This window comes from Primulina tabacum, chromosome 8 (genome assembly GCF_025594145.1).
Source record: "Primulina tabacum isolate GXHZ01 chromosome 8, ASM2559414v2, whole genome shotgun sequence".
NCBI classification, from domain to species: Eukaryota; Viridiplantae; Streptophyta; class Magnoliopsida; order Lamiales; family Gesneriaceae; genus Primulina; species Primulina tabacum.
The window spans coordinates 29782625-29794112 of NC_134557.1; positions in this window are offsets into that span (position 1 = coordinate 29782625).

Sequence of the window (11488 nt, forward strand, 5' to 3'; positions counted from 1 at the left end):
CGTGCCTTTAGAGTTTGGTGCTCAAAACGAAGAGGTGGAGACCTTCTATACACACACGAGAGCAAGCGGTGCGACCTTCAGCTGGGAATTGGTAAAATCGAGGAGCTTTGGAGATTCTGAATGGTGTCGGCTGGTTAAGGAGTAAAACATTAGGTTTAGGGTTAAATGGATGCTTAGGGCTTAATTATATAGATAAAATATTAGTTAATGGACCCACAATGAATTTTAAAAGTTTTTAAAAGAGTTTAAGCCCAATAAGTCTAAAAGTGGCCCAAAAATCCAAACGTACTCTCGAAAAATATTTCGTGTTGGAAAGGTTTTTAAAATAATAGCCGAACCATTAAAAAGTCTCCCGATTCGATAAAATTTGTGTACCGTTAAAAATAAAGTCTTGCGAGTAAAAATACCCAAATAAAATCCCATTTGTGAGAAATACCCTTAAAAATACCTTAACTTAATTTATAAAAATAAATCGTATAATAAAATAATTTTTCTGAAAATTCTCCGGTCTCCGATCCTCGTTTGAACGTGAGATGCATCTAGAAATTCTAATGCATGAATTTCATGAATTAAATCCTATCATGCATGAATTATGCCTAAAATGCATAAAAATAATTAAACATAAATTAATGAAATAAACATGCATTTAATGCTTTAAAAACAATTAAATAAAATACCAAAGAAGTTTAATAACTTGCATGCATGCCAACTTTAAAAATATATTTACTAACATGCTAAATTACCACTTCTTAAATAAGTTTTTATTAACTTATCTCAATACTCCATCTCCGGTCCGGCCTCAGTTATTTAACTGAAAAGATAACAATTAAACTACTGCGTAAAATAAATAAATTTAAAGAAAAGAATTTAAATACTCATACGATAAAAATCATTTTAATTTTAAATACTAGAATTATGCATCGCTTATACGCAGTCCAATTTACGGGTTCTACAACTACTTTATTAAATTTGTGTGATAGCGATCAAGAATTACTTCGTTAAATTAATATTGTTGCAATAAAATATGATTATTTGCTTCAACACTAAATTAAACGATGAAGTAATAAAATACAAAATAACTCGTCATATTAAAATTGTGTTGAAGTTAAAGAAAGAATTTACTTCAGCACAACTCAATAATTGTGAAATTGTTCTCAATTAATTATTTCACTACAATACAAAAAAATGAAGTCTTTTAAATCTACTACGTCATCATTAAATGTAAATTGTGAAGTAACAAAAGATCAAATACTTCAACAAATAAAAATTATTGTGAAGTTATAGTGTCACACCCTTACACTATACTTGTAATCAAAATAGGATTTGAATGATATATCTATATTATGAACTAATTCAACAAAGGGACATCACTTTGACGGTTTATAAAATTTTTGATATGATGTCCCTATATTTTGTATATACCAAAAACTCAAGCAATACTATTTATACACACTTATAAACATATTCTCATAAACAAAGATACTTTGTATCATCATACATAACATGGAACTTGTTTCATGTCCTGACATAAAATTTACTACAATACATATGCGGAAGCTATACAATAAGTGTCCAGGTTCTTGTCGAGGTAAGGCACGTCACAAGCATCCATTGGCGAACCGACATCCTATGTCTCTCCTTTACCTGATCCTGTAATATATGAGCTACGTGAATTTATAAAATTCAATAAGTTGGCACTTGTATGTATCAATATGCGTCGAAGGATCATACATATTAAGTCGTGACAACAATGAATCTTTAAACCATGTCACATCATAGCATATATTCAAGTTATTTTTGTACTTGAGCCTCATTAGTTGAACTGTACTACCGTGCTTGCTTTATTATATAGCTACTACTGTGTTAGACGTCAGGGAGCAACCTTTGGCAACCCCACGCCCAATGAACATATATTGGCCAATAGCTTTGGTGGACTTAAAACCACCCATGATGTCAACAAGCTCTATATCATGTAAAATCAGTCATTTTCCTTTCATTTTCTTGTTCATGACATAGCACCCATCTTCAATATTCATTAGTTCCTTTCATATTTAATACATAACAATGGAATATGGTGCTATGTTTCATCAATAAACATACTAACAAAGTACATATAGCAATAATCAGTGGGAAGCATTTGAAATCATAATATTACTCATGTATTACTTCAAGAACATGCCAACTTACAGTCCAAGCGTAAGAACACTGGTTTGAGACGATGTTTATCAGTCCTATGCTGTCAATAAACCAATAGTTCAGTCACTATGTCTCTAGTAGGTGAAAGCTACTCCTTTACATGTAGAACAGCTAAAAGAGAAGAAAACTTACACCCTTAGGGAGTTCTTGAGATGGAGAACTAAGTTCTAACTTCAAATGATGAAGAAGAAAAGATGGAGGATCACTTGGGGGAAGAACTTGGCAAACCTTTGTTGTCTCCTTTGTTTTCTCCTGGATTTTTAATATTAAAAGGGTGACAATGGCTGAAACCCTCGACCCTCATCTATTTAAGTCACAAAAATCAAGCTTCTAACTCAAACTTTTGTCCTGGGGCGCTAGGGCCCCCCAGCGCGGGCCCTACTGTAAAAACGCCTAAAAATTGGTACATGGGCGCTAGGGCGGTCAAACTTGGCCGCCCCAGCGCGGGCGCTTCTGCTCCCTGCGCGCAGACTTCTCAAAAATTGCTCCAGAAACTTCTCTTTCCTTCATAATTTGAAAAAGTGGTAGACATGAAAGTTGTAGCCCTATGTTTTGGCTTGAATCTCTAACTGGTTTCATGTCATTTGGAGGTCTGAGTAAAAAGATATGCTTATTCTTCCAATATGTGTCAGTGAAGGAATGACGATACACACGACACACTTCGGGGCACTTTTGGCTTATCTTCCACAATTATTTGGACAAAACCCAAACCATGAAAGTTGTAGCATTATATCTTAGCTTTCTAATGGCGTGGCCTCACACAATTTGGATCAATATTCAAATCAATATGCTAAAACCCGTAAAAACTGTCATATTTTCATCTCATTTCCCACCAACTTCATTACATTATTTCTACCTACACATCTTACTATCACTATTTAGACATATTTTCATTCTCAATATACCTTGAACAATATAAAAATCATGTTCAATCTCAATATTGATACCTCAATCATCATGTGAAATCTAATGAGCTAAATAACTACATAATAAATGACATAAGCGCATTATTATCATTAGTACGAGTAACCGGACATTACATGTAGAATATATTTACTTCATTATAGTTCGATAACACCGAAGTCTTTCGCATCAATTACTTTACAAAAATACAAAACCTGTGAAGTTATACAACACATTTACTTCGTCATTCAATGTAAACTATGCATTTTTATATAAGCTATTACTTCTGCACTTTAGAAAATCGATGACGTAAAAGACATTGTTTTACTTTGGCATCGGTCTAATTCTGGACCGTTTTTCCTTCATTGAACCGGCCAAAGACTTCGCTAATTTCTTGGATACGACTTCGGTGATAATGCGAAGTAAAATGGTACCCTATCACTTCACGTGCGTCTACTTCGGCAATTATGTACCTATGAATTCATTGAATATGCGAAGTAAATCAAAGAAATTCTACTAGTGAGTATTAAAATTCAAGAAAGTCCATGACTATAGCCTCACTACTCATCTTTTTTTGGCATAAATAAGAGTTGCAGATGCTGGAAATTCACGTGCTCTTACACTACAAGAAAATCGCCCAACGACGACGCAGCTACGACAACGATTTTTTTGAAAAACCGTTGTCATATAGTTTTTAACAACGGTTTTAGTGAAACCGTTGTCGTAGCTGCGTTTTGACAACGGTTTTGTAAAAACCGTTGTCTTCTAAAGGGTCAAAGACAACGGTTTTAGTTTAAAGAAACTGTTGCATGTTCAAAATTAGCGACTTTTTCAAAACCCCGTTGCTACACTTAGCGACGGAAAGCATGAATAAAGACCGTCGCTAAAGTTAGCGACGGTATAATAAACCGTCGCTAAATAGCGACAGGTTGAAACAAAACCGTCGCTAATTTAAGTAGCGACGGTTTTCAAAAACCGTCAGAAATTCCACCTACCACAACGGGTAAAAATCGTTGTCGTTGATCGGACTTTCAACAACACCCTCAGTTACAACAGTTTTAAAAAGGCTACGTATGCCGTTTTTGTTGTAGTGTTAGTGCTCCTAGCTTCGGTTTGTAGACAAATGAATGAAAATAACATAAATAATGAAAGTAAAAAAAATAACATAAATTATAAATACAATCGTTACTGAGGATAAGTGAATGATGTTAGAGTGTTTTTCTTTTCTTTTTTTGGGTATAGAAGATATCCGGAAGAAAGAAGAAGAAAGAAAATAATCAAGAATATGAAAAAAAATTAGAAAAAAGGGAATAGGAGAGGGAGGCCCCTAAAAAAGTGAGAGGCTATAATATATTAAGTTCTATCACTGTTTTCTCACATCCAAGGAACAGAGGAAGTTTAATTTTTTGTTTCGACATTCGAAACTATCTTGGGCGTCGTATATTTATTTAACACTCAAAGGGTGTGAAGTTTTTATACCTGCTCTTATATAACGCTGGCACACCTGCTCTTATATAACGCTGGACATCAAACAAATCCGAGGTTAGTAGAGATGGTCCTTCATGTATATCTATACGAACGAATGTTTATCTTCTTGATCGTCAAATCCAGTCCACGGTCAGAGACTATTTTGCTCTCTTGGATCGTACTAGAGAAGCCAAACGATTTGTGCATTGAGACTGGATAGTTCGAATTTCTAAAATCCGGAGTCGATGCAGCAGCGTAAGCAATGACCGTGGAAGAAATCAGTTGGCTGAAATTTTCACCAAATTTGTTCCAAGTGGCCGAACTTTGATTTGGAAGTAAGGAGGAAATTTTGCTGAATTTTAGGTGCAAAAATCTAATTATGTTTTATGCTCGCTTATGGTATATTTATAGAGTGCGATTCTTGATCCCAACGAGAATCCTTCTCCCATCAGGATTCCTAACCCTTGTCCCACCAAGACTCTTTAATTAAATTATAATAAAAATCTCATATTATTATTATTATATCATATATTTATTAACTTTTGATAATCCATGATATATTAATTGTAATGCCCGAAAATTTAACCCTAGTAATATGTAATTATTGATTTATAATTTGATATGATTATGAAAGGATTAATCGGGACACGATTTGAATGAACGTGTGAAAATGTATGCGCGAGGACAGTACCATCGGCGCACATGCGCGACATGAGACGCGCACATGCGCGAATTGGACAGAAGGTCTCGCGCATATGCGCGAGCTGTGTGAAGGTTCAATCAGAACTCCAGAGAGTCTCGCGCATATGCGCGGAAGGTGTCGCGCATATGCGCGAACTGCCGAGAAGAAATGTGCGAAGACCAGAAGGTCTCGCGCATATGCGCCGATTTAGGTCGCACATATGCGCGAGACGTGTTGGATTAAAAATGAAGCCACGTTCCTTTCTCATGCAATGTGTAGGGATATATATATACATACAAGCGTTCATTCAGAAAAAGGAAGGGAGAAATGAAAACCGAGGCCAACTTCAAGTCTTGATTTTAGATTTTGATTTGCGATAAATCCGTCCGTCTGATTTTGAATCCGACTTTGGTACCGAGTTCCTAGCAACTTAGGCTACAACTGGACGTAAGTTTTACTACGTTTTGACATGTTTTGAAATTATGATGTTGTTGGAATTGAATACACGCCATATATGATGTTCTTGACATGTTAGACATCATAGAATCGAAATCAGATTAAGAAACGGACTGATTATGGAATTGTTATGATTTTCTGATTATATTGATCTGAAATCGGACAGATTTGGATTATGGATGGATTACAAATTGTATCGGATATGAGTTATGATTTGTAATTGATGTCTGTTGATATGGTATTGACATGGATACTGAGATTGTGCCGTTATGCTGTTATTTGAATTAAATCCGGATTAATCAGATTCAGTATTGAATTGAGAATGGAATATTGATATTATGATTCTCAATATGTCGTTTCAGATTTATAGAGACAGTCTTGAGTTCAGAACTGATATTGCTTCAGACAGTGACTACAAACGAATGGTATAAGTCAATGTGGTATCGAGAGATCGACTTAAGTCGGTTTAGACTTGACTTTCCCTAAATCACATACTTTACTTTATTGCATTGATATTTGCATTGATTTGATTGATGTACTTGTTTTCTTGATTAATAGATAACAGGTATTGGACGAGTAATCTTGTGATAGAAGTGCCTGATAGTGGCGGGATCGCCACGGGCACATTGCACGATGTCACAAGATAGTGTATTGGCGATAGTGCCAAAGTCTGTCACTGGATGATTGGCTATCGATGTGGATAGAAATGTGGCTTCTTCTATTACTGGTGATCGGAACTGTATCGATGTGGATAGAATGTAACTCTTCTATTACTGATGATCGATTATATCTATGTGGATAGAATTGGAGTTTCTTCTATTACTGGTGATCGATACTATATCGATGTGGATAGAGTCAGAGCTTCTTCTATTACTGGTGATCGATACCCTATCGACGTGGATAGAACTGAAGTCTTTTCTATTACTGTTGGTCGACATGGGAATGCCAACTTCTGGAAACCGGGATCCCTAAACTAGGATTGAGTCTAGTCTGAATTCTAGAGTTACGAGTATTGTCGACAGTCTGATATTGATTATGTTTCAGATTTTGATACATATTACTGTTATCTGTTACATGCTTTATATTTGTTTATATGATTGCATGTTTCGTTCATTTATACTGGGATTATATTCTCACCGGAATTATCCGGCTGTTGTCTTGTTTGTATGTGTACATGACAACAGGTGGGACAGGATCAGGGTCCAGGAGATGAGGAGAGATCGTGATAGAGTGAAGACTTCGGACTTTGATGTTTATAGGGTTTTGGCACTTGATAATTAGATGTTGAACCTTAGTTTTTACTGATTTGTAGACGGTACAGGACTTGTACTTTATTTTATACTGAGTTGTATATTAGTTTGATTTCACTACATTCCGCATTAAAAAGAAAAAAATTTTATGACCCTAATTACTTGATTAGTAAATTGATCCTGATAACGATTAAGAACTGATTAGCGTCCGGGTCCCCACATTAATATTATATATACACATATTTAATATCTTCATATAAAGTGTATATATAAAAACATTAATATATCTGCACATGTACATTAATACATGCATAAAAATATTAATTAAATTAAATTTATATAATTAATTAATTCTAGATCTGTCACGCCCCGAGTCCGAAACGTCGGTGACATCCGGCATTGTTTAACAATTACTTGAAAACAATTAAGCCTCGTATCAAAATGCCTAAAACCAGTCTTTTTCACAAATTAAACATTGTCTTTACATTGACAATAGAATTAGAAATACGTCAGAGTTTCAAATAGCGGAAACGAAAGGAAAGCAAAATTTTGAGTTCTGATCTTGATCTCCGGTTCACCAACCCCAGAAAGCATCTTGCTCTTCCTCATTCAGTTGCTCCTCATTTTTATCTGAAATTTGTAAGGGGTGAGTGTTTTGGGAAACACTCAGCAAGTGGGATTACTAATCCTTTTGATTTGAAACATATTTGTGTAATTGGGATTACTAATCCTTTTGATTATCAGATATGCCTCCGAGAAGAGTACCTGAACAGGGTAGTACTTCAAATCCTCCCATGGATGTGACAGCTTCTCCCATGGAGACCTTGTTAAAGAGATTTCAGTCGTTCCATCCACCAACTCTGAAGGGTACGGAGAATTCAGTGGAATGCGAGAGTTGGTTAGATGATATCGAGATGTTGTTTGAGTCCTTGGATTATACTGATGAGAAGAGGGTGAAATTGATAGGACACCAGTTACACGACGTTGCTAAAAACTAGTGGATCACAACAAAGCGGGCCTTGGAACAACGAGGTACGACTATCACCTGGAATGTCTTTAGAACTGAATTTTATCAAAGGTTCTTTCCAGTGTCATATAGAAAGGACAAGGGAGCCGAGTTTGCAAACTTGAGGTAGGGCCAGCTAAACATTGAGGAATATGTGGCCAAATTCTCTACACTCCTCCGATTTGCTCCCCACGTAGCTGAACATGATGAGGCCGTTGCGGACCAGTTTATAAATGGCCTAAATCCTGAAATCTTTACCTTGGTGAATACCGGGAGGCCAAACAACTTTACTGATGCCTTGAATCGAGCCAAGGGAGCCGAAGCCGGTCTGATGAGACTGAAAGAGGCTTCGTTTGTGCCTGCAGCACCAAGATCACAGATGTTTCCACCATCTTCTCGATATGAAAGTGGCAGTGGTAGTGGGAAGAAAGATTTCCTGAAAGCTAAGAGAAAGCAATTCAAGAAACCTGGAAGTAGCTCATCCAGTTCGAGTGGCTCTAGACAGACTGGTCAGGGCCAGAGTTATACAGGACCTTACTGTAGCACTTGTGGAGGGAAGCATTCCACAGAACAGTGCCGAGGAGTGTTCGGCAACTGCTGCATTTGTAAACAGCATGGACACTTTGCCCGAGTGTGTTTACAGCGAAGTGCCCAGGGACCTACAAACGAAAGGTATAAGTCAATGTGGTATCGAGAGATCGACTTAAGTCGGTTTAGACTTGAGTTTCCCTAAATCACATAATTTACTTTATTGCATTGATATTTGCATTGATTTGATTGATGTAATTGTTTTCTTGATTAATAGATAACAGGTATTGGACGAGTAATCTTGTGACAGAAGTGCCTGATAATGGCGGGATCGCCACGGGCACATTGCACGATGTCACAAGATAGTGTATTGGCGATAGTGCCAAAGTATGTCACCGGATGATTGGCTATCGATGTGGATAGAAATGTGGCTTCTTCTATTACTGGTGATCGGTACTGTATTGATGTGGATAGAATGTAACTCTTCTATTACTGATGATCGATATTATATCGATGTGGATAGAATTGGAGTTTCTTCTATTACTGGTGATCGATACTATATCGATGTGGATAGAGTCAGAGCTTCTTCTATTACTTGTGATCGATACCCTATCGACGTGGATAGAACTGGAGTCTTTTCTATTACTGTTGGTCTACATGGGAATGCCAATTTCTGGAAACCGGGATCCCTAGACTAGGATTGAGTCTAGTCTGAATTCTAGAGTTACGAGTATTGTCGACAGTCTGATATTGATTATGTTTCAGATTTTGATACATATTACTGTTATCTGTTACATGCTTTATATTTGTTTATATGATTGCATGTTTCGTTGATTTATACTGGGATTATATTCTCACCGGAATTATCCGGGTGTTGTCTTGTTTGTATGTGTACATGACAACAGGTGGGACAGGATCAGGGTCCAGGAGATGAGGAGAGATCGTGATAGAGTGGAGACTTCGGACTTTGATGCATATAGGGTTTTGGCACTTGATAATTAGATGTTGAACCTTAGTTTTTACTGATTTGTAGACGGTACAGGACTTGTACTTTATTTAATACTGAGTTGTATATTAGTTTGATTTCACTACATTTCGCATTAAAAAGAAAAAAATTTTATGACCCTAATTACTTGATTAGTAAATTGATCCTGATAACGATTAAGAACTGATTAGCGTCCGGGTCCCCACATTAATATTATATATACACATATTTAATATCTTCATATAAAGTGTATATATAAAAACATTAATATATCTGCACATGTACATTAATACATGCATAAAAATATTAATTAAATTAAATTTATATAATTAATTAATTCTAGATCTGTCACGCCCCGAGTCCGAAACGTCGGTGACATCCGGCATTGTTTAACAATTACTTGAAAACAATTAAGCCTCGTATCAAAATGCCAAAAACCAGTCTTTTTCACAAATTAAACATTGTCTTTACATTGACAATAGAATTAGAAATACGTCAGAGTTTCAAATAGCGGAAACGAAAGGAAAGCAAAATTTTGAGTTCTGATCTTGATCTCCGGTTCACCAACCCCAGAAAGCATCTTGCTCTTCCTCATTCAGTTGCTCCTCATTTTTATCTGAAATTTGTAAGGGGTGAGTGTTTTGGGAAACACTCAGCAAGTGGGATTACTAATCCTTTTGATTTGAAACATATTTGTGTAATTGGGATTACTAATCCTTTTGATTATCAGATATGCCTCCGAGAAGAGTACCTGAACAGGGTAGTACTTCAAATCCTCCCATGGATGTGACAGCTTCTCCCATGGAGACCTTGTTAAAGAGATTTCAGTCGTTCCATCCACCAACTCTGAAGGGTACGGAGAATTCAGTGGAATGCGAGAGTTGGTTAGATGATATCGAGATGTTGTTTGAGTCCTTGGATTATACTGATGAGAAGAGGGTGAAATTGATAGGACACCAGTTACACGACGTTGCTAAAAACTAGTGGATCACAACAAAGCGGGCCTTGGAACAACGAGGTACGACTATCACCTGGAATGTCTTTAGAACTGAATTTTATCAAAGGTTCTTTCCAGTGTCATATAGAAAGGACAAGGGAGCCGAGTTTGCAAACTTGAGGTAGGGCCAGCTAAACATTGAGGAATATGTGGCCAAATTCTCTACACTCCTCCGATTTGCTCCCCACGTAGCTGAACATGATGAGGCCGTTGCGGACCAGTTTATAAATGGCCTAAATCCTGAAATCTTTACCTTGGTGAATACCGGGAGGCCAAACAACTTTACTGATGCCTTGAATCGAGCCAAGGGAGCCGAAGCCGGTCTGATGAGACTGAAAGAGGCTTCGTTTGTGCCTGCAGCACCAAGATCACAGATGTTTCCACCATCTTCTCGATATGAAAGTGGCAGTGGTAGTGGGAAGAAAGATTTCCTGAAAGCTAAGAGAAAGCAATTCAAGAAACCTGGAAGTAGCTCATCCAGTTCGAGTGGCTCTAGACAGACTGGTCAGGGCCAGAGTTATACAGGACCTTACTGTAGCACTTGTGGAGGGAAGCATTCCACAGAACAGTGCCGAGGAGTGTTCGGCAACTGCTGCATTTGTAAACAGCATGGACACTTTGCCCGAGTGTGTTTACAGCGAAGTGCCCAGGGACCTACAAACGAAAGGTATAAGTCAATGTGGTATCGAGAGATCGACTTAAGTCGGTTTAGACTTGAGTTTCCCTAAATCACATAATTTACTTTATTGCATTGATATTTGCATTAATTTGATTGATGTAATTGTTTTCTTGATTAATAGATAACGGGTATTGGACGAGTAATCTTGTGACAGAAGTGCCTGATAGTGGCGGGATCGCCACGGGCACATTGCACGATGTCACAAGATAGTGTATTGGCGATAGTGCCAAAGTATGTCACCGGATGATTGGCTATCGATGTGGATAGAAATGTGGCTTCTTCTATTACTGGTGATCGGTACTGTATTGATGTGGATAGAATGTAACTCTTCTATTACTG